The following is a 25,444-nucleotide window of genomic DNA, read 5'->3' as shown; positions in this document are numbered from 1 at the left end:
GTCTAGAGGGAAGTTCACCTCCACAATTTTTGTCAACACTTCCCCAATTATATCCAAAAGGGTCTTAATTTTGTGCATGACCAGGTGGAATGTAAAAAGGTACCAATGTCTATACCACACCAAGAACACCTATCAGAGAATTCTGGTTTATTTTTATGTATCTTTTGAGGTGTGAGATATAATTGGTGCAGAAAATTATAATGAATAAGTCTATATCTAGAATTAATTAAGCTACACATAGATCTGACCAGCAACGTGGATCGATTACAATACCCAAATCCAATTCCCATCCCTCCCTCGATCTATGTAGTTCTGATTTTGGGCTTTGATCTTGGATCAGTGCATATATTTTAGAGATAAATTTGGTTGCATTCCCCTTTTGAATTAGAATTTCCATGTCTGAGCACATTAATGGTCTCCACTTTTCCTTCCAAAAGAACTGCAATTGAAGATAACAGAAGAACGTGTTGTTAGGTAAATTATATTTATTTTTAAGTCCTTTAAAAGACATAAATTGCCTCCATAGATCATAACAATCTTCCATGCACCTGATACCATGTTGGTACCAGGTAGCAAGATTCTATTACCCAAAGTCCTGGGGATTAAACTGTTTTGAGATAGAGGCATATTTGAGGATAATCCCTCTTCTAATCCCACAAATGGTTTAATTTTATCCCAAATATAATTACATTTTTCAATAATGGGTTATTTGTTGTTCATCTCTGCCACTCTTATGGTCCTGTGGATTGACCTCTGATCCATTTCTCTGCAGCAACCGTACCACACTATGATGCAGCCGGCCAGGACACACTCGAAAGAGCTCCGATAGTCTTCTCAGGAAGTGCAGTCACTGTTGTGCCTTCCTGACAAGTGAGGAGATGTTGAGTGAATACGATAGGTCACTAGTTAAGTGAACTCCAAGGAATTTGGTGCTCTCCACTCTCTCTACCATAGATCTGCTTATGTGTAATGGAGGGTAGTCATTCCTAGTCCCCCTGAGGTCCACAATCAATTCCTTTGTCTTATCCATGTTGAGACTCAAGTTGTTTACTCTCACGAGATGCTGACAAGTTCAAGCTGCTACCATGACTGGATATTTGTATCATTTTGATGAGGATTTGCTGTGAATTTTTTGTCATCAAGTTTACAACCTTGTTTCACACATTACAGGTTCATTACATCAGTAATATTTAGAACATAGAACATTACAGGACAGATCAGGCCTTTCAGCCCATGAGATTTTCTACCTCTTCTCTGAAACTCATTGTTGCTGATGAGGCCAACTACTGATGTGTCATCTACAAATTTGATGACACTGTTGGAGCTGGATCTGGCTTTCGTTGGCACAACTCTGCTCTTCATATTGAAAAATGGCCACTACAGACTCCAAAGGTGTTCAAAAACTTAGAAGCAAGCCTAGCTCACTTATACCTGCACCAATGAAGCAATTAAACATACATGAGTACTCAAACACCTGTCAAGTCAAATGTCCCAAACATTATGGTGCCCTGAAATGAGGAGACTATGTATAAAAAGTGCTGTAATTTCTACAGGGTCAAACCAAAATGTAACCTGGAATAAAATTTAGAATGTGCATTTTAATCTCATGTGAATAGCTTGATTATAAATTTAAAACTGTGGAGCACAGGAGCAAATAAAGGGAAAAAAGTGTCTTTGTCCCAAACATTATGAAGGGCACTCTATATAAGATTATGAGAGGCTTAGATAGAGCGGATAGCCAGCATCTTTGTCCTGGGGTGACAATAGCCAAATACCAGAGGACATCAATTCAAGGAAAGTGGAGTAAAGTTTAGGAGATGGCAGGTCCTTTTTTTACTCAGAGAGTGGTGGATGCCTGGAATGTATTGCCAGGAATGGTGATGGAGGCTGGTACAATAAGGACATTCAAAAGACTCTTAGATAGACACATGGATGTAAGAAAAATTGAGGTTTTGGCTGAGGTAAGGAAAAATTAGATTGTTGCAGTGGGCACAACATTGTGGGCTGAAAGGCCTGTTTTGTCCTGTAATGTTCTATGATGTAATGTGTGAAACAAGTTTGTAAACTTGATGACAAAAAAAAACAACAAATCCTCATCAAAATGATACAAAGAGCCTGTCAGGGTAGCAGCTCGAACTTGCCAGTACCAGCTCCGCCCCCTTCGTTGTCTTCCACTAGTGATCCTCAGGTTTATTGTAGAAATGATAAAGATGCATAACCAATGTTTTGGATCTCAGCCCTTTGTCAACATATGAGCAAAGAACCAGGCAGGTGCCTGAATAATATGATGGGGGGAGGGGCAGTGGGAGGACCACAGGAGCAGCAAGGATGCAAGCGGGAGGCATTGTGAGACTTAATTCCCAGGTGGTGACCTGTCCTCTCAGCTGTTTATGTGCTGGGCATGTCTTTCTGCTCTGTATTTTGCAACTCCTACATTCTTCATGGTGGACCACTCTTATGGCCCTGTGGATTGACAGCTGAGGGACCATATGGCGGGGCTGTTGGCGACTTGAGGCGAGTAACCCGCGGATGCTGTGGGCTGCTGGACACTACTGTTGGGAGACTCACGCCGAACTGCTGGAGACTGGTTCAAGCTTGCTGGAAGGGGTGTCAGGTGTTGGAACTAGGATGCCAGGAGGTGCTGAGGGCAATGAAGGGTTCCTGGCCATGTCGGAGGTTCGGAGCTGGAGTTCGAGTTGCTGATGGTTTGGACTGGACTCTGTTTGGCTACGGAAGTGCCAGAGTATTGTGTGCAAGTATGGTCACCGAACTACAGGAACGATATCAATAAGAAAGAATGAGTGCAGAGAAGGTTTACTAGGATGTTGCCCGGACTTCAGGAACTCAGTTACAGGGAAAAGTTAATCATTCCCTGGAGTGTAAAAGAATGAGGGGAGATTTGATGACGGTATTTAAAATTATGAGGGGGATAGACTGAGTAAATGTAGTTTGACTTTTTCCACTGAAGGTAGGCGAGATACAAACCAGAGGACATGAGTTAAGGGTGAAAGGGGAAAAATTTTGGGGGAACATTCAGGGGAATTTCTTCACACAGAATGGTGGAAGTGTGGAACGAGTTGCCAGCTGAGATGGTGAATGCAGGCTCAATTTTAGCATTTAAGAATTTGGACAGGTACATGAGGTATGGAGGGCTATGGACTGGGTGCAGGTCAGTGGGATTAGGCAAAAAAAAATGAATTGGCACAGATTGAAGAGTTGAAGGGGCCTGTTTCTGTGCTGTAATGTTCTATGGTTCTATGTGAGGTGGTGATGCCCCCCCCAGGAGGTGAAACCCTACCAGGAGGGCTCAGGTGGTGGTGCCCCCAGAGGGTGATGCCTTACCAGGAGAGCCCAGGTGGTGGTGCCCCAAGGTGGTGCCACCCTACCAGGAGGTGATGCCTTCCCAGGTGATGATGCTTCCCCAGGGGGTGCCCTCCAGGTAGTGGTGCTCTTCCAGTCAGTGGTGCCCCCAGGTGGTGACCCCCTGCCATGTGGTGGTCCCCTCCCAGAGAGTGGTGCCCTCCCAGGTGGTGATGTCCTCCCAGAGAGTGGTGCCCTCCCAGGTGGTGATGTCTTCACATGTGGTGGTGCCCTACCAGGTGATTCCCTTGCAGATGGTGACCTGCCACCCCCTCCCCCCACCTCCTTGCCAGGTGGTGATGCTTGTCCAGGTTATTCCTTCTAAAGTAGTGACCTCCCCTACCCCACCCACAGGTGACACCCTCCAAGCTGATTTAGTACACTAAAGTGCTGGAGAAATTTAGCAGATCATACAGCAAAATTCACATGGCAATGCAGTGACCATGGGTGTGACACAGTGTAAATTGGATAGCGTGGATGTGGAGAGGTATTTCCTATGGTGGGGGGAGTCTGGGACAAGATGGCACCATCTCAGAATACAAAAATATCCCTTCAGAACAGAGATGAGGAGGAACCTTTTCACACAGAATGCAGAGAATCCATGAAATTCATTGCCATGGATGGTTGTGGAGGGATTGAGCATATTGAAGAGGAAGAGAATTAAGGGTTATGGGGAGAAGACAGGAGATTGGGATTAAAAAAGGATAATAAATCAGCCATGATGGAATGGCAAGACGGACTCAATGGGCCGGATGGCCTAATACCGCTCTAATGTCCTCTGGTCTTATGGAATTTGCTAGTGTGTAGTTGATGTGGACGTCTTCTCCCTGCTAGCTCTCTGTTCGGAGCGTGCATAGAACACATTTTACTCATTGGCGAGTGTATATGAGAATCAAAACCTTGCTGTTTCCTTCTCCTTAGTGCACCAGGGGGCAGTAGGAAGGTTGGGTGTGGGACCAACATAGCCTGTGGGTTTGTCCAACTTGAACCTGCCATTTAGGAGTTGATGGACTAACATGACTTGAAAGAATGGGACGCCTTGACCTCTGACACTTTAAGGCCATTTCACTGTCTGAAAGAGTTTGGAATTACTAAGTAAGTGTCATGGATGCAAGATATTATATAGCTTGTGATATCACTCTCTTTAAAGTTGGTGTCAAGTTTTATTGTAACCGTTACTCAGCAAATACATTTATGCTGCTTGTAAATCCCATCTTATCACTTCACTCATTAGTTTGCTAGCTTTTAGTAGCTAATGGCACCCAAGAACTTTGCAAGATAATAAACTGCTCCATAAAGGAAGGGTTTACTGGTAACTACAAAGCATATTGAATGGTAGTGTCATCACTTTTCGAGATTTGATCTATATCAGTCATAGGGTTGTTGTTCTACTGGCTGGAATATGTTTAGTTCCTGGGCTAGAAGTTTTTTATAATATGATAAGTAATAGAAATGAAATTCAGTTGTGATCACAAGGTAGCACACCCTGGGAAATTGCAACATGGTTCTAGATGCATAGAATATAGAATATTACAGCACAATACAGGCTCTTTGGCCCTCGATGTTGTGCCGGCTTACATAGACCTACCAAAAGAAAAATAAACCCTTCCTACCCTTGAGGGTAGGAAAGATTGATGAAAGAGGTCATGAGTTAAGAGTTAAGGGGCAAAGGTTTAGAAGAAACACGAGGGGAAACTTCTTCACTCAGAGAGTGGTGGCTGTACGGAATGAGCTTCCTGGAGAAGTAGTGGCGGCAGGGTCCATTTTTTCATTTAAGGAAAAATTGGATAGATATATGGATGAGAGGGGAATGGAGGGTTATGGGCAAGGTGCAGGTAGGTGGGACTAGAGGAGAGGACTTGGTTCGGTGCAGACTAGAAGGGCCGAGATGGCCTGTTTCTGTGCTGTAATTGTTATATGGTAATATCGTTATACCTTGTAACCCTCTATTTTTCTTCCATCCATAGGAGTCTATTAAATGTCCCTTATGGTTCATCCTCAACCACCACCCCTGGCAAGGCATTCCAGGCACCCACAAGTCTCTGCGTAAAAACTATGCCCTTGATGTCTCCCCTAAACTTTCCTCCCTTCGCTTTGTAGAGATGTCCTCTGGTGTTTGGTATTCCTGCCCTCTGAAAAAAGCCCTGGCTGTCCACCTCATCTATGCCTCTCAGAATCTTCCAGACTTCTATTAAGTCACCTCTCATCCTACTTTGCTCCAAAGAGAAAAGTCCCAGGTCTACTAACCTTGCCTCATAAGACTTATTTTTCAAACCAGGTAACATCCTGGTAAATCTCCTCTGCATTCTCTCCATAGCTTCCACATCCTTCCTATAAGGAGGTGACTAGAACTGAACACACTCTAAGTGTGGTCTCACCGGAGATTTGCAGAGCTGCAACACGACCTCTACACTCTTGAACTCAATCCCCCAATATTGAAGCCCAGCATCCCATAGGCCTTCTTAACTATCCTATCATGTGCCTTGCCCATTTGGCACACGGCAGTAACATCAGTTGGGCAGCAACGTGCATTTGATGGATTGTCTATCACAGAAACATATACGTACAGTTTAAAATGTGTTGCTCTTGGGATCGGAAGAATCAGATTCGGGTTTAAAGTCATGAGCATGTCACAAAATCTGCTGTTTAGCAGTAGCATTATTGTGCATTATAGGTGTAAAAATTACTGTAAATCACTTTTCCATCAATACGTCATTTTAAAAAATAAGTAAATTAGTGCATATAACAGAGAAAAAAGTGAGGTCATGTCTGTGGTTCATAGTCCATTCAGAAATCTGATGAAGGAGGGGAAGAAACTACTTTTGTAACGTTGGGTGTTTGTCTTCAGGCTCCTGTACCTCCTTCCTGATGGTAGCAGTGAGAAGAAGTAGCCAAACGGAATCAAATTTATCACTTGAAGCAGAGCTGCTGATGGTATTAATCTGGGGAAGTTGTCAAGAAAAGGCAGGTGGAATGTAACTTGGGCAAAATGTTGCATATTAAACCAGGACAGGACTTGTCCAGTAAATGGCAGCTGATGGACATCTTTCTCACACAGAGGACAATGTGAATATGGAATGAATTGCCAGAGGAAGCAATGGGGCAGGGGGTAGGGGTGGGGTTGGGGGGGGGGGGGTTCATTCACAATATTTAAAAGTTATTTAGACAGATACATAGATAGTTAAGCTTTAGAAGGATATGGGCCAAACGCAGAAAGATGGGACTAGTTAAGGTAGGCAACTTGAGTGGTATTGACAGGTTAGGGTGAATGGTATGTTGGCCTTCATATCAAGAGGGTTTGAGCCTAGGAACAAGGATACCTTGTACAGGGCCTTGGTGAGACCCCACCTGGAGTATTGTGTGCAGTTTTGGTCACCTTATGTAAGGAAGGATGTTCTTGCAATGGAGGGAGTGCAAAGGCGATTCACCAGGCTGATACCTGGAATGGCAGGAATGACTTATGAGGAAAGATTGCGCAAATTGGGATTGTACTTGCTGGAGTTTAGAAGATTGAGAGGGCATCTCATAGAGACCTATAAAATTCTGGCAGGACTGGACAGAATGGATGCAGATGGGATGTTTCCAAGGATGGGAAAATCCAGAACCCGGGGCCATGATTTGAGGATAATAGGCAAACCATTTAGGACCGAGATGAGGAGGAATTTCTTGACCCAGAGGGTGGTGAATCTGTGGAATTCATTGCCACAGAGGGCAGTAGAGGCAGGTTCATTAAATATATTTAAGAGGGAATTAGATCTATTTCTTCAGTATAAGGGTATTAAAGGTTACGGAGAGAAGGCGGGGACGGGGTACTGAACTTTAAGATCAGCCATGATCTCGTTGAATGGCGGAGCAGGCTCGAAGGGTCGAATGACCTACTCCTGCTCCTATCTTCTATGTTTCTATGTTTCTATAAGTACCTGTATCTGTGCTGTATTAACTGCGACTCTACGCATTGCTGCTTCTTGAATTTTTGGTACAACAGGAGGTTAAACTCTGAACTCTGCAGCTCTCAGATTTTTCAGATTTCAGATTTATTGTCAGAGTACATACATGGCATCACATACAACCCTGAGAAGATTCCTTTTTCTTGCCGGCGCGGTAGAATTACCACTGATTGGTAGTGCAAAAGTAAACTATACACAGCATAAAATGTAAACAGATAATGAATATAAGCAAACTGACTGTGCAATACAGAGAGAACAAAAGAACATCAATAAAGTGTACAAGTTAAGAGTCCTTAAATGAGTCTCTGATTGAGCTTGTCATTGAGGGGTCCGATGGTGGAGGGGTAGCTCTCCAGCAAGGAAATTACTCTGCCGTGATCCTGTAGGAATCTCAAGTCAGATAACATAAACATAACATAACAATTACAGCATGGAAACAGGCCATTAGGCCCTTCTAGTCCGCACCGAACCAAACACCCCTTTCTAGTCCCACCTCCCTGCACAATGCCCATAACCCTCCATCTTCTTCTCATCCATATACCTGTCTAACCTTTTCTTAAATAATACAATTGACTCCGCCGCCACTATTTCTCCCGGAAGATCATTCCACACGGCTACCACTCTCTGAGTAAAGAAGTTCCCCCTCATGTTACCTCTAAACCTCTGCCCCTTAATTCTTAACTCATGTCCTCTTGTTTTAATCTTTCCTCCTCTTAACGGAAATAGTCTATCCACATCCACTCTCTCTATCCCTTTCATAATCTTAAATACTTCTATCAAATCCCCTCTCAACCTTCTACGCTCCAAAGAATAAAGACCTAATCTGTCCAATCTCTCCCTATACTCTAGATGCTTAAACCCAGGTAACATTCTGGTAAACCTTCTCTGCACTCTCTCCACTCTGTTTATATCCTTCCTATAATTAGGCGACCAGAACTGCACACAGAACTCCAAATTAGGCCGCACCAACGTCTTATACAATCTCAACATCACCTCCCAACTCCTATATTCCATGCAATGATTGATAAAGGCCAGCATACTAAAAGCCTTCTTCACCACCCTATTCACGTGAGTTTCTACCTTCAGGGAACGATGTACCGTCACTCCTAAATCTTTCTGCTCTTCTGTATTCCTCAATGCTCTCCCATTTACCACATATGTCCTATTCTGATTCTTCTTACCAAAATGAAGCACCTCACACTTATCAGCATTAAATTCCATCTGCCATTTTTCAGCCCACTTTTCTAAGCAGCCCAAATCCCTCTGCAATCCTTGAAAACCTTCTTCATTATCCACTATTCCACCTATCTTAGTATCGTCTGCATATTTACTAATCCAATTCACCACCCCATCATCTAGATCATTAATGTATATAACGAACAACAATGGGCCCAATACAGATCCTTGAGGCACACCACTGGTCACCGGCCTCCAACCTGACAGACAATTATCCACTACCACTCTCTGGCCTCTCCCTTTCAGCCAATGTTCAATCCATTTGACTATCTTAAAATTTATACCTAAAGACTGCACCTTCCTAACTAACCTTCCATGTGGTACCTTATCGAAGGCCTTACTGAAGTCCATATAGACAACATCCACTGCGCTACCCTCATCCACATTCCTAGTCACCTCTTCAAAAAATTCAGTCAGATTGGTCAAACATGACCTTCCTCCCACAAATCCATGTTGAGTGCTCCTGATCAGACCCTGTCTATCCAGATGTTTATAAGTACTATCTCTAAGAATTTTCTCCATTAATTTACCTACCACAGACGTCAAACTTACAGGCCGATAGTTGCCAGGCTTCCTCCTTGAACCCTTTTTAAATAACGGAACCACATGCGCAATGCGCCAATCCTCCGGCACTATCCCCATCTCTAATGACATTTGGAAAATTACCGCCAGAGCCTCTGCTATTTCCTCCTTCACTTCTCTCAATGTCCTGGGGAAGATCCCGTCTGGTCCCGGAGATTTATCCACCTTTATATTCTTCAAAAGCCTTAAAACTACACCTTTTGTAATCTCTATATTCCCCATATTTACCCAATTCGCTTTTTTTATCTCACATCTCCCAATATCCTTCTCCTTAGTGAATACCGAAGAAAAGAAACTGTTCAATATCTCCCCCATTTCTCTAGGCTCCACACACAGTTTTCCGCACTGATTTTCTAAGGGACCAATTTTGTCTCTCGCTTTCCTCTTACCATAAACATATTTGTAAAACTCTTTTGGATTAGTTTTCACCCTGCTTGCCATAGTTTTCTCGTACCTTCTTTTAGCTTTCCTAATTCCTCTCTTAAGATTCCTCTTACATTCAATGTATCTTTCAAACATCTCCTTAACTCCATGCTTCTTATATCTAATGTACGCCTCCCTTTTTCTTCGAACCAAGTTTCCAATATTCCTTGAAAACCACGGCTCTCTCAAACCTTTTGCCCCTCCTTTTAACCTAACAGGAACATAAATCTTTTGCACTCTCAAAATCTGATCTTTAAAAAGACTTCCATCTCTCTACTACACCCTGCCCATAAAACAAATTGTCCCAATGCACACCCTGCAAGTCCTTTCGCATCTCCTCAAATCTAGCTTTTCCCCAATCAAAAACCTCAATCCTTGGCCCTGATTTCTCTCTTTCCATAATGACATTGAAGCTGATGGCATTATGATCACTGGACCCGAAGTGCTCGCCAACACTAACCTCCGTCACTTGACCCATCCCATTTGCCAACAGTAGATCTAACACTGCTCCTTCTCTGGTCGGCACCTCTACATATTGTTGTAAAAAACTATCTTGCACACATTTCACAAACGCTAACCCATCCAGTCCTTTCACAGAATGTGTTTCCCAATCTATATGTGGAAAATTAAAATCTCCCATAATTACAACCCTGTGCTTATCACAAATATCCACTATCTCCCTACAGATTTGCTCCTTTAGGTCTCGGTCCCCTCCGGGTGGTCTATAATACACCCCTAAAAGTGTAACCTCTCCTTTCCCACTCCTCAGTTCCACCCAAATAGCCTCCGTGGATGTGCCCTCTAATCTATCCTTCCTAGGCACTGCTGTAATATTCTCCCTGACAAGCAATGCAACCCCACCTCTTCTTGCCCCTCTGACTCTATCACACCTAAAGCAACGAAACCCAGGGATATTCAGCTGCAAATCACATCCCTCCTGCAACCATGTCTCACTAATCGCTACCACATCATACTTCCAAGTATCAATCCACACCTTCAGCTCATCCACCTTTTTTACAATACTCCTGGCATTAATTTCAGAGATTTCCCAATTTTTATTCCCTGTTTTCCCTCATCTTTAATAACAACATTATTTACTTTTCCTGCCAATTGCCCTTCATCTTCTTCCAGAGCATTTCCCTTCTCTATCACCTGCCCATCCATATTCAAATACTTACTACAAACTTTCTTTGTTTGCATTCTAACCTTCTCCTTACTGCTCTATACTATTTTGTTCCCTCCCCCCAACCATTCTAGTTTAAAGGATCCTGAGTAGCCCTAGCAAATACCTCTGCCAGGATTCTGGTCCCCCTGGGATTTAAGTGTAACCCGTCCTTACTGTACAGGTCACATCTCCCCCAAAAAAGGTCCCAGTTATCCAGAAACTTTATACCCTGCCCCTTACTCCACCCCTTCAGCCACGTGTTAATCCTCCACCTCATTCTATTTCTATTCACACTGTCACGTGGCACAGGGAGTAGTCCAGAGATTACCCCCTTTGCGGTCCTTCTTTTTAACTTCCTACCTAACTGCCTGTACTCACTTTTTAGGACCTCTTCTCTAATTCTCCCTATGTCATTGGTACCTACATGTACCACGACCTCTGGCTCCTGTCCCTCCCACTTTAGGATATCTGGGACACGAGCAGCAACATCTCGGACCCTGGCACCAGGGAGGCAAACCACCATCCGGTTCTCCTTGCTGCGTCCGCAGAATCCCCTATCCGTCCTCTTAACTATGGAGTCTCCTACCACAATTGCCCTCCTCTTCCTTTCCCTCCCTTTCTGAGCTACAGGGGCCGACCTCGTGCCGGAGGCACATCCACTATCACTCCCCCCAACCTTGATGTCCCCCTCAACAGTGCTCAAAGAGGCGTACTTATTGCTGAGGGTTACATTCACAGGGCTCGTCTCTGGCACCTTACGTTCTTTTGTCCCTCTCCTAACAGTTACCCACCTTTCATCCTCCCGTGGCCCTGGCTTGACCACCTACCTGTAACTCCTGTCTATGACTACCTCTGTTTCCCTAACCAGCCTGAGGTCATCGAGCTGCAGCTCTAGTTCCCTAACACGGTCCCTGACAATCTGCAGCTCGACACACCTAGTGCAGATATGGACATCCGGGAGTCTGGAAGACTCCAGGACCTCCCACATCCGGCACTCCCGACAACACACAGCCTTAACAGTCATCCCTTACCCCAATGAAGTAGTATAAAGACTATCTTAGCTTTCTCTCCGCCTGCTTTCGCCGAAGCCTGATGAGCCAAAGCCTGGAAGTCCCACTCCTTCACTGAGCCTGATGAGCCAAAGCCTGGAAGTCCCACTCCTTCACTGGGCCACTCGCTCGCTATCCCTCTTATTTATTGGCCTTCTACCAATTAACCCCTACAAACTCTCCTGTACGCTCCCTCGACCAATGGCCGCCTCCGACGCCGACTCCTCCCCGCAGACCCTGGTAAGAGACTTTTAAAAAAGTTTTCTTACCTGCCCCGGACTCTTTTCTTTTCTGTCCTTCTCCTCTCTCCTTTTCTCTTCTCTCCTCTCCTCTCCTCTCCTCTCCCTACTTAATCTTTAGTGAAAACAAAATATTGCAGATGCTGGAAATCTCAATTAAGAGAGAAAATGCAGGGAATACTCAGCAGCAAAGCAGCGTCTATGGACGATCAACAAAATCAATGTTTTGGATCAGTGATCCATCAACAGAACATTATTAGGAGCTTTTGAATTTAGGACACGGAACATGGAACAGTACAGCACAGGAAGGGGCCCTTCGGCCCGCATGTCAATGCTGAACATGATGTCCAAATCAAACAAAAATTTTGCTGCTCACACTTGATAGATATTCCTCCATATTTATGTGTCTATCTAGAAGCCTCTTAATTCCTACAATTGTATCTGCTTCCACCACTGCTCCTGGCAGCCTGTTCCAGGCACCCACTACTCTCTGTGTAAATAAAATATGCCCTGCACATTTCCTTTAAACTACCTCCCCCACCTTAAACACATGCCCTCTTGTATGTGACTGCACCCTGTCAATGCCTTTCACAATTTTAGACATTTCTATAAGGTTTCTTGCCAATGTGCTTTTCAGAGGTAAATAATTCCATTTCCAGAATTCCCAAAGTGAAGCATGTTTAGCTCTACAGGCTAATAATTTTTTTTCAAGTATACACTTGATAAAATGTCATCATTCCCTGTACCAAACATTTGCTTACATACTGTCAAACTCACATTACTTTTCTGTCCAGAACTTCCATCGTTCGTATGTTGATGGGTTAGTAGACAAAACCTTGTCTTCCACCATCATGTTCTCCCACAGGAACTCCAGGCATCCCATGCATACCACTACCTATCCAAAGGGGTCCTTTTGCACAAACCTTTCCATGCTATTCCAATATGACATTGATTATTTTATTGTCAAATATACTAAGATACAGTGAAAATCTTTGTTTTATGTGCTACCCAGACAAGACAACCTATTCTTAAGGACAACAGTTCATACATTAATAAAACCAAACTATCGGGGTATAATGTGATTCTAAGTCAGAGTGCAAGGTATAGCGAAAAGTACAGTTAAAACTCTGCATGAGCATCATCCTTTACCAGTAGGAGGCTCATTCAAGAGTCCGATAACAGTAGGAAAGAAACTATCCTTGAATCTGAAGGTTCGTGGTTTCAAGCTCGTGAATCTTCTGCCTGATGGAAGGAGGGATAAGAGAGTTTGACCTGGATGGGATGGGTCCTCTGATGTGTCGGTAGCTTCCACAGGTCTCACCGTTCACAATACCTGGACCGGCAAAACATCAGCATGTGAGGACACTTGGTCCTTGGATCGCCAAGCTCTGGAGGCCGCTGTCACCAAGACAGTTATTAGGTCAAGGGCAGGTTAGATACATTTTTCTCCTATAAGATGGAGGTTTGCACCGTGCACCTCTGGGAATATCAAGCATTCTGGATTTCAAGATTTAATTTGTTTTTAAATGTTATTTACAACATGGGAGAAGCCAACTCCAGCCATTGAGACCCGTCCTGCCCAATCACAGCCATTAACCTAGCACCCCGTATGTTTTGGAAAGTGAAACACCGTGGAAAACCTACACAGGTCACAGGGAGAGCATGCAAGCTCCTTACAGACAGCGCCAGATTCACACTCGGGTCGTTGGTGCTGTAATAGTGTAGCGCTAACTGCTACGTCTGCACTAACCGTGCCACCCTGATGTGTCAGGTGACTGCCATGGTTGAGGAGAAGGGTTCAATCCACACATGTCCCACACAAGAGTATCTCGATACTGATTTGTTTAATCGAAACAAGAGAAATACTTGGCTGGAAGCTTTAGAGTAGCATTCAGGAATGGCAGCTTCCAATAACAAACTCACATTTCTTACCCAAACTCTGACCCCAGCAGTAGTCCAAAAAGGCACAATTATTTTTTGTCAGAAAAGCCAACTGCAGATCAGTTATGTGCAAATTGTCAGCATCTTGATGTGTTCGAACTTCAGGCAGTGATTGACGCAAATTTCTTTCCAGTCCAACTTCCCCCAGAGTATGTTTCATGCTGAAGAATTTCACTGCAGAATTTGTCTGGTTAGGAATTCAAAACCATGTGGACCCTGTGAGTAAGGAATGTGCTTTTTCTTTCTGCAGCTCACTCAGTTATCTCAGTGATGTTGATTCCTGGAATTTAGACCTTTCGAACTTGAATCAGGTGATGAACCCAGCCAAACCCCATGGTGAGAGGGAGATTGCAATGTGAAGCATCCAGGCACGGATTCCCTCCCCCGCTGGCTGGGTTCTGCGAGGCAGGTACAGCCCTGGACACATTCCAATGAGGAAGCGTGGCAGAATCTGGACGAACTGTTTCAATCCTCTACACTGGGGAGAGTGGATTCAGACTGAGAGATCGTTTCATATGGCACCTTTGCTCTGTCTGCTGCAACAGCAGGGACCTCTCAGTGGCCAGCCTATGTGTCTATCCATGGCTTTTGCACTGTCAAACCAAAGCCACCCACAAATTGACGGAACTATATTACTTTCCCACCTGATGTCATAAATATCTCCAATTTCCATTAACACCATCTCCTAAGCCTCTTTCTTTCTCTATTTCTCAGTCTCCTGTCCTCCAGCTCTCCACTACCTTCCCTTCCCTCTCCTATCAGAGAGCTACACCCTGTCCCTATCACTTCTCGGCTTTTATTCTCTTCTACCTTCCCACCCATCTTTGACTTACTGGTTAGCCTATGCTCCTCCCCCTGCCCCTTCCCTCCTTCTCTCCTCTCCTCTCCTCTTCCTGCAACTCCAACCTTTTCATTCAGCTGGCTGCCTGTTTTTGCTTATACCTGCTCAGGCCCAAAACATTGGTTACACTTGGCGGTACGGTTGGTGTAGCGGTTAGTGCAATGCCTTTACAGTGCCAGTGATTGGGACTGGACCTGGGTTCGAATCCCGTACTGACTGTCAGGAGTTTGTACATTCTCCCCATGTCTGACTGGGTTTTCTCCAGGGGCTCCTGTTTCCTCCCACTGATCAAAACATACCAGGGGTGCAGATTAATGGAGTGTAATTTGGGCAGCACAGACTTGTGGGCCGAAAGGCCTGTTACTATGCTGTATGTCTAAAAATTTTAAAATAAATTAAAATTTACTTCCTATGGATACCATATTTCTCCAGCTTGTTTGTGCATTGCACTCCATCTCAAAGAAGGCTTGCCAGCGGCTATACTTTGTTAGGCATCTGAGGAGATTCAGCATGTCATCGGAGACTCATGTAAACTTCTACAGGTGTACCGTGGAGAGTATTCTGACCAGATACATCACAGCCTGGTATGGAGGCGCCAAATCTCAGGACAAGAATAAACTACACAGAATTGTTAACTCAGCCTGCGACATCTCCAGACTTCACTCTGTCGAGGACATCTACATGAGGAGGTACCTTAAAAAACCAGCCTCTATCCTCAAAGACTCCCACCACCCAGGCCAGGCCCTCTTAACTCTGCTACCATCAGGGAAAAGGTACAGGAACCTGAAGATGAGCACTCAACAGCACAAGGACAGCTTTCTCCCCACTGCCATCAGATTCCTGAGTGACCAATAATTTTATGAACCAAGACATCGCCTTACTCTCGTGCAATATTATCAATTTCATCTTACAGTGATGTAGTAAGATGGTATAAAATGAATGTACAACTGTTCCGCTGCCGCAAAACACCGAACTTGTTCATGACAATAAATTCTGATTCTGAACTTCATTGTTTAACTGTTTCAATGCCCTCAGGTGCACTGGAGTGTGGGGCAGCCACATTACTCAACCTCAAGCATCCTCACCACGATGTGGGAATGTGTTTCACCGTGTGCATAAACAATAAGCAGCATAATGGGACAGCAGGTGCCGTCACCTCATGGTTTGGCCCTGTCCGAGAGTGGTGTCTGATTTTCCAATGACTTTCCCCTTACTATTGAGGCGGAGAGTTCCAGGATTTAGACCTGGACTCCAATATATTTGTGAGTCTCATTGATGTGTGGAGGGCTGACACAGTTGCGCGATAGCCATAGATCCTTTGAAGTTCATAAAAATGGACGCCCCGCTTAAGGACTCTAAAGCACAGAGGAAATACTGTGGCGAATTGTACAGCAGTAGCAATGACTTAAATCCTGCCCCTCCCTGAAGCAGCAGCATGCTGCTGGGGCCCCATTCTCTACTTGCTCAGGCTGACGCCAATTCCCAATCTGTCCTCCCTCTTCGACACACTGTCGGACCACCTACCTCAATGCCCCTTTGGCTTGAGTCAATTTTTCATCTGATTATGTTCAGCTGAAACTCCATCAGTTAGTCTTGCCATATAAATGGCAAGTTATTGTTGGTAGATGCGACAGGGTGGGCTGCATAAATGATGGAGCCAAGACTGAGTGTTGCAGGAAGGGGCTTCTGTCGCATTGTAATACGATTATTGAACTGTTGTGTAGTGCATTTCCTTTCTAAGAACACCATGTGCATTTCATCTTTAAGCCTGTTTATACTTCTGAGCACATTGGAGGGATGTGGTGAAACCACTATTGTGTATGTAAATGACATGACCTTTTCTGTTTGAGCCTGCTCTCACTGGCCGGCTCAAGACTCCTCCCCTTTCTCTCCCATAAAAGCTGTTATGCCACACGCCTGCCCCCAGTTCGAGCCCGGGTCAAGGGACGCTATCCATCCCTTTCTAATAAAAGCCTTCAGTTCCAATCGTTTCAGTTTTTGTGCAATTGATCGTGCATCAAGGGACAATAAAGCAGCCATCGGTGGCAATGTGTTCATTTGTGAACCTCAACAGTTCACCATAGCTACCATGGGGAAGAGGGAAGAACAAGAGTTTACACTGGCAATGAGGATGCAGGGCCTGGAAATGCAAGCACTTGAACATTTTGTGTGGGGAAGTGCCACCAAAAACAAACGTTGAGTCATGGAATTTTTGAACGGTTGGTGCTGTTGATGTACCGAGTCAGCCAACCACTGTTGAGGGTCAGGAAGTGTGCACACCCAGTAATATTCAGAGCAGCCAGTGCTCCTCTTCTGCATTCACATCCTGAGAGCTGACTAAAATCATATCATTCCACTTGCACCCCAACTAATCTTCAGTTCTGTCGTAATGGGAGAAGTGGCTTTCCATGATCGAAGGGGAAAGGACAGGATTTGGAACAAAGCATGACAAAAGAAACAAAATATTCCCAGTAACGATAAAACATCAACACTTTCAAATAATAACTAAATGGGAGCCTATTGCCTATCTCACCACTGCAGCAGGATTGTTCCATGGCTCAAGGGAGGTGGAAAGAAAACATATTGGGCACAGCTGAGACAACTTGCCTCAAAATGTGACCGAGCTCTGTAAACACAGATCGCAGTCTGCATAAGCAAACAAGTTTGATGGAGGACTCCTGGAAAGGATGTCAAACTAAATTAACAGGATTAACATCCCTTTCAGAGCTTAAGAGCAGCTGATATATATATATATATATATATAGAGAGAGAGAGAGAGAGCACAAAATTCTGGGCAAAACAGGATCAGATGGAAACAAAAATGCCCCAGAGAACATTTTCCCGAACTGTCAGCTGCAAAGTTGTCCCGTCTCAGTGGGATCTGCAGAACTTGCGATTGATGTGGCACCCACACCTATGAAGGGGAATGTCATGTTCAGCCAAACCAGTATACAGGTATGTGGGAAGCCAGGTTGTCTCACAAACTCATCAATGGGTGCACTGAGTAATGCAGAGATCAATGGCAATTTGATTACCCTGAGGATCCATTTATTATTCACCGCATTTGTCGGAGCACAGAGAGAAGTGAACATTTTCAACTCACAAATCAACATATTGGTTAATACAATGAATGGCATCTTCCAAAGTGGTAAGTGAACAAACCTACAGCAACCCACAATGTCACCCTGCTCTCAATCAGGATATTGCCTCACAAGAGGATCACACTTCTGACAATCTGGGAAGATTTCCATGCCAGAGTATTAACATGTCATCCCATCCCATCTAGGTGACTATAATAATATTTCAAGTTTTCACACAGCACCACCTCTTCAGCGAGAGCTTTAGAAAGAATTAAAAAAATATTTAGTAGACCCTTTCTATTCAGCACTCAGTGCCTTTGACCTTCTACCATAGGGAAGGAGACGCAAGACTCTCATAGCTCCCAGAGCTACCTCAACTACACCTCTTCACACCCTGTCCCCATGAAGGCTTCCATTCCTCTCTGTCTATCACATCTGTTCCCAGATCAATGTCTTCCATATAGAGATGTCTTCCTTCTTCAAACAACGTGGGTTCCCTGCTACCGTGCTTCAGATGCTGGTTTTCATCTTGGCCCCTGCAACAGGACTGAGCTTCCATCGCGAACTCCCACCCTGGCTCGGGGAGTGCTTGGGCCTCTCTCGCTCCACCCTCTAACTTTCCCAACCCTTCCCAACCTCCCTTGGTCCCTTCCCATCCTCTACCTCCTGATCCACCCAATCCTCCTCCCCTCCTGACACCTTTCCCCTAACCCCTGCCTGGTCTTCACCATCCCCTCCAACCTTCCCCTCTCAGACACTGAACGCTCTGTCCTCAGTAGAGGCCTCATCTTCGTCCCCCTTCGACCACACCCTAATGAGTTCCACACATGCCACTGAGTGTAGGTGTTCAGGGAAGTGGTCACCCAATCTACATCTGGTCTCATGCACACTCAGAGCAGAGGTATTTGGTGAAACAATCATTCTCACCTTGCTTGTTCTACACTGTTCAATTGCAGCATGGCATGCCACAACATTCTTTGTTTCTTTGTTTCTTGGTGAAGGATTACCCCATCTGGCTACACGTTTCCTCTCTCCAATCCTTTCTCTGCCTCTGGCATTATTCGTTTCTCTTTATGGCTTGCTAATGGTGTTTGTTAATTGGCCATTTGTGTCCAGTATGCATTCCCCCCACCCCACTCCCCCACCATAGGGTAGGTCTTGACTTTGTGCAATAATGTACGACAGGTGATAATCATTTGCATTGCTGAAGTAAAAATGTAACCAGGTTGCCACGTACACCACTGCACAGTCAAGATCCAACTCAGTGATTTCCTGGTCCCAGCAGGGGCCAATGAGAAACTTTCCTCATGCTGTGAGCATCTTAAGGCTAACACTTTCTCAAAGACGTTAAGGAATGGGCATTAAATGCGGCACCCGCCAGCAATGTCTGCTGTCCATGAGAGAGTGAAAAAGCATGATTCCCTTGAAGTTAATGTGTGTTAAGCTACTTTTATTGTAGCACATACTTTGGTTGAATTCCAGGATTGTCTGAAAACTGGTTCCTGGAATGTACTCCACTATTCCCTATATCAGAATTAGAAAAGGGATAAGGAAGAGTTACTCAGCAGAGGAAATTTGTCCTGAATCAAGAAATATACAGGGCTGCTGTAATGGTCTCAGTACAACCCAGTAGGTTATCACCTGTCTCACCACCACCAAAGAAATTGGCCCATGTGAGAGGTACAGCCAACAAGAAAGGAATGGGCAATGTAAATGTAGGTGCCTAAATCTACCTGATAAATGTTTGAGTGAAAAGGTTGGTGTGAGCTTCTCTAACATAGTGTCGAAGGGTCTCAGCATGAAGTGTTTGGTCTGATTCTCTTCCCATAAATGCAGGCTGTGCATATCCAGCATACACTGTTTTGTTTCCAGCATCTGTGGGGTTTTTTTGTTTCATTTCACAAAGTGAATATTGGTTTGTTGAGCAAAGGCTGTAGTGTTACCGTGTGATGTGGTTGGCGGCGCGGTTGGCATAGCGGTTAGTGCAGCACCTTCACAGCGCCAGTGATCGGGACCAGTGTTCAAATCCCGCACTGTCTGTAAAGAGTTTGTACATTCTCCCCATATCTCCATGGGTTTTCCCCAGGGGCTCTGGTTTTCTCCCACCGTTCAAAACGTACGGTGGGTGCAGATTAATTGGGTGTAAAACAGGCGCACGGACTTGTGGGCTGAAATGTTACCGTGCTGTATGTCTAAAAATTTTTTTTTAAACTGGGCCAGATTTTAACCAATAAATGTCTAACCAACTGGGGAAAACTAGCAGCCTTTCTTCCAGAGCAAAGCGGGCCTGGGCTGATTGTGAGCAGAGCTTGTGCAAGACAAGTGCCAAATTGGCAGCCTTGCTTAATGTAGTCCCATTTGCCTGCACATGGCCCATATGTTATTACGTGAATTGTGGAGAAACACATGGCCTCTCTGCCTGTCTGGAATATTTGTGGATTGCGGGTGGTCATGTGTCCTCCCTGTCTGAAACTTATTTGGAAGTTGCATCACAATCAAGGTTGGACTCCAGCCACCCATTAGTGGTCATCTTGCTGTTGGCTCATTTAAATAACCTAGGGTCATTATAGGTTAGGCCCCCAGATGCATTACACATTTCTTTCTATCTGCCTCATGGTCTAAGCCCCAGACATCGCTCCATGTCAGATTACTACTGTGGACATTGCTGGAAGAGTTGCGGGTAAGGTGTGCACTACACTGAAGCTGAGCCATAGTGCTGTGATAGATCAGTACTTGCAGAGAGCCGTACCCCTGTTAGTACAGGGATCCAGGTGTGTGTGTGTGTGTGTGTGTGTGTGTGTGTGTGTGTGTGTGTGTGTGTGTGTGTGTGTGTGTGTGTGTGTGTGTGTGTGTGTGTGTGTGTGTGTGTGTGTGTGTGTGTGTGTGTGAAAATCCCTGTCTGTAGAGTGTGTACCTAAGGGTATGAGCATGTAGAGTATAGGCGGCTACTGGTATCGGAGTCCAACCTAGGTCCAATGTGAATGCGTATATTGTTGTTTAAGTAATATAGTAACCAAGTACCATTAGATGTTCTCCCCTGTTTGTCTCCTGTGTGTTCATTAAAGTTACATGTGATTGTAACACTTGTGTCCAGACTCATCTCTCTGTGAATCCACTGAACCTGATACTCTTCCTTACATGACACTATCTCCTTCCAATCCATAGATATGACCAAGTATCCGTCGAACATCAAAATTAAATCTGGCTGACATGTCCAGAGTTGTGTAATTTGCACCATCTCTCTCTCTGTGAAATCATGGGTTCTCTTCAGGTACTTTGGTTTCCTCCCACATGACATGCTAACCAGTAGATTAATTGGCCACTGTAAATTAACGCTAATGTACTACCAGCCCCCCCACATCTCCATCGGGCACACAAAACTCAAAACGGTCAACCAGTTTACCGATCTCGGCTGCACCATTTCATCAGATGCAAGGATCGCCAACGAGATAGACAACAGACTCGCCAAGGCAAATAGCGCTTTTGGAAGACTACACAAAAGAGTCTGGAAAAATAACCAACTGAAAAACCTCACAAAGATTAGCGTATACAGAGCCGTTGTCATACCCACACTCCTGTTCGGCTCCGAATCATGGGTCCTCTACCGGCATCACCTACGGCTCCTAGAACGCTTCCACCAGCGTTGTCTCCACTCCATCCTCAACATTCATTGGAGCGCCTTCATCCCTAACGTTGAAGTACTCGAGATGGCAGAGGCCGACAGCATCGAGTCCACGCTGCTGAAGATCCAGCTGCGCTGGGTGGGTCATGTCTCAAGAATGGAGGACCATCGCCTTCCCAAGATCGTGTTATATGGCGAGCTCTCCACTGGCCACCGTGACAGAGGTGCACCAAAGAAGAGGTACAAGGACTGCCTAAAGAAATCTCTTGGTGCCTGCCACATTGACCACCGCCAGTGGGCTGATATTGCCTCAAACCGTGCATCTTAGTGTCTCACAGTTCGGCGGGCAGCAACCTCCTTTGAAGAAGACTGCAGAGCCCACCTCACTGACAAAAGACAAAGGAGGAAAAACCCAACACCCAACCCCAACCAACCAATTTTCCCCTGCAACCGCTGCAACCGTGTCTGCCTGTCCCGCATCAGACTTGTCAGCCACAAACGAGCCTGCAGCTGACGTGGACATTTACCCACTCCATAAATCTTCATCCACGAAGCCAAGCCAAAGAAAAAAGAAAGGTGAGTGGCAGGAAAAGCAAGGGAAGGGGGCAGTTTATAGGTATGTATGGGTTACAGGGAAATAATTGGGGAATGGGATTGATGGGAATGACCAGAAAGACACTGAATTTCCTCCTCCAATATCATGAGAACATAGAACATTACAACACAGCACAGACCCTTCAGGCCACAATGTTGTGCTGACCTATGTAAACCTATTCAACCTATGTAAACCTATATAAACCTATTCAACAATCTAAAACTTCGCTACCTCAAACCCATAGCATCCATGTGCATATCTAAAGGCCCCTTTTCACGGCCCATGAAAGATGGAAATTAATCGGCTTTTTACTGTTTCACTTACCAAAATGATATGGGGGATCATTTTCATCTCAGTCCTTAGCTGCTATGGTAGGTAATATCAGAGCCAATACGTTTCACATCTGCACAAAAGGCTTACCTGACTTCCTGGGACACCGACGCTCTAATGCTGCAGTTCCCACTTCCTTTTGTACCGGGATGTCGGGTCCCTATGTAAAAGGATGGGTTTTCTTGGTTCAGTGTGAAGGCTCCGATCCAACCCAATCTGGCTTTAAACACGAGTTGTTGACTCACCAATTTATTGGGATCTCAGTGTAAAAGGGGTATAAGAATCTTTGCAATGTTCCCATTGTACCAGCCTCCACCACCCCCCTCATCAGGGTATTCCAGGCACCCACCACTCTTCCATCTGCTCTAAACTTGTCTCCACTCACCTTTTTCAGATGTCCTCTGGTATTTATGAAAATATTAGACACATTGAGGGTCTAAACTGGGGAAGGGAAAGTGGTCCTTGAAGAAAACAAGCCATAGCTGTACACCTCCTTCCTAGGGCAAGGATAGTGGTGAACAGCCCAGGTGGAAAACAGTGCTCAATATCGAGCCATGAGTCACGCCAAGTGACGGGGCATCCTGGGACCGTGAAGGGTCCCTTTTCAAAAACCGGACGTGCATTGAACATCAACCACAAGGTGATGTCACTGAGCGTTGGGGCTGATTAAGCAGACCCAGAAATGGAGTTAAACAAGAAAGTCTGCAGACAGTTTTTTAAAAAAAAATTAGACATACAGTACCATAACAGGCCAATTCAGCCCTACGAGTTCATGCCATCCATTTTTACACCCCATTAACCTACACCCCATTAAGTTTTTTTTGAAGGGTGGGAGAAAACCGGATCCCCCGGAGAAAGCCCATGCAGACATGGGGAGAACACACAAACTCCTTACAAACAACGCAGGATTCAACCTAGGACCGGTCCCAATTGCTGGCGCTGTAAAGGTGTTGTGAGGACACATGACTCGGAGCCGAACAGGAGTGTGGGTATGACAACGGCTCTGTATATGCTTATCTTTGTGAGGTTTTTCAGTTGGTTGTTTTTCCAGACTCTTTTGTGTAGTCTTCCAAAGGTGCTATTTGCCTTGGCGAGTCTGCTGTCTATCTCATCGTCGATCCTTGCATCTGATGAAATGGTGCAGCCGAGATAGGCAAACTGGTTGACCGTTTTGAGTTTTGTGTGCCCGATGGAGATGTGGGGGGGCTGGCAGTCATGGTGGGGAGCTGGCCGATGGAGGACCCCAGCCCTCTTCAGGCTGACTTCCAGGCCAAACATTTTGGCAGTTTCCGCAAAGCAGGACGTCAAGCGCTGAAGAGCTGGCTCTGAATGTTCGGCTCCGAGTCATGGGTCCTCTACCGGCACCACCTACGGCTCCTAGAACGCTTCCACCAGCGTTGTCTCCGCTCCATCCTCAACATCCATTGGAGCGCTTTCATCCCTAACGTCGAAGTACTCGAGATGGCAGAGGTCGGCAGCATCGAGTCCACGCTGCTGAAGATCCAGCTGCGCTGGATGGGTCGCGTCTCCAGAATGGAGGACCATCGCCTTCCCAAGATCGTGTTATATGGCGAGCTCTCCACTGGCCACCGTGACAGAGGTGCACCAAAGAAAAGGTACAAGGACTGCCTAGGGAAATCTCTTGGTGCCTGCCACATTGACCACCGCCAGTGGGCTGATGGCGCCTCAAACCGTGCATCTTGGCGTCTCACAGTTTGGCGGGCAGCAGCCTCCTTTGAAGAAGACCGCAGAGCCCACCTCACTGACAAGGGGCAAGGGAGGAAAAACCCAACACCCAACCCCAACCAACCAATTTTCCCCTGCAACCGCTGCAACCGTGTCTGCCTGTCCCGCATCGGACTTGTCGGCCACGAGCGAGCCTGCAGCTGACGTGGACTTTTTACCCCCTCCATAAATCTTCGTCCGCGAAGCCAAGCCAAAGAAGAAGAAAGGTGTTGTGCTTACCGCTATGTGGAAGCCCATGATTGTATTGTAGTTTAACACACAAAAGTGCTGTAGAAACTCAGAAGGTCACGCAGTCTTCTTCATGGCAAAGAAAAAGATACATATGCAGGGGTGGACTGGGGGTGTTGATTATATGAGAGAGAAATTCCACTCACTGGAAACATCCAGCACTCTGACACAATTACATGACATAGAATTAAAATATTTATTTAGCGTCCTGCCCAATAAAGACGCTCCGCCTGAACCACTGTAATGACATGAGTTGAACCTTCTGCAAACACAGGATAGGATGAAAGTGCTGGATAAACAGTGGGGATCCTGGATACTTGACAGAGAGAGGAGAACATATTCAGGACACAGAGGGAAAAAAATAGGCATGTAGGGTGACAATGTTGGCAGAATTGTTCTCAGGGCTCTCTGTCACTGTGTTAGAAGTGCACATGATCCAAAACAACAGTCCAGTCCTCCCCAGATGAAACACATGCCCCCTTAGTCATCCACCCTATCCATTCACCCAAACTGGAAATGAATGTCCTTCATTTATTTTATAAAAATTGTTTTTTTTTGTGATTATCAGTAAGATAGAAAGAGGGCAGAGAAGATTTACTTGGATGTTGCCTGGACTACAGGAACTGAATTACAGGGAAAGGTTGAACAGGTTAGGACTTTATTCCCTGGAGCTTTGAAGAATGAGGAGAGATTTGATAGAGGTATGTAAAATTATGAGGGGATAGACAGAGTAAATGTTGATAGGCTTTTTCTACTGAGGGTAGGTGAGATACAAACCAGAGGACATGGATTAAGAGTGAAAGAAGAAAAGTTTAGGGGGAACATGAGAGGGAACTTCTTCACACAGAGAGTGGTGGGAGTGTAGAACGAGCTTCCACCTGAAGTGGTGAATGTGGGCTGAATTTTAACATTTAAGAAGAATTTGGACAGACACGTGGATGGGAGAGGTATGGAGGGCTAGGGACTAGGTGCAAGTCAGTTGGACTAGGAAAAAAAATGGTTTGGCACGGACGAGAAGGGCCTGTTTCTGTGCTGTAGTGTTCTATGGTTCTATGTCAGT

At 45.2% G+C, this 25,444-nt stretch overlaps 1 long non-coding RNA gene across 1 annotated transcript; it reads right to left on the bottom strand.

Annotated features, from left to right (window-relative positions):
• Nucleotides 1-7,374: 7,374 nt before the first annotated feature.
• Nucleotides 7,375-24,456, bottom strand: LOC138762830 (uncharacterized). Its single transcript, XR_011357185.1, has 3 exons — nucleotides 24,376-24,456; nucleotides 12,032-12,116; nucleotides 7,375-7,697 (listed from the first exon to the last, which is right to left on the bottom strand). It is a non-coding gene; the product is annotated as an uncharacterized lncRNA (long non-coding RNA).
• Between the last annotated feature and the right edge of the window lie 988 nt (nucleotides 24,457-25,444).

Source organism: Narcine bancroftii, chromosome 5 (genome assembly GCF_036971445.1).
Source record: "Narcine bancroftii isolate sNarBan1 chromosome 5, sNarBan1.hap1, whole genome shotgun sequence".
NCBI classification, from domain to species: domain Eukaryota; kingdom Metazoa; phylum Chordata; class Chondrichthyes; order Torpediniformes; family Narcinidae; genus Narcine; species Narcine bancroftii.
The sequence above is the reverse complement of the archived record's forward strand: the minus strand, read 5'-3'. Positions and strand labels throughout refer to the sequence as shown.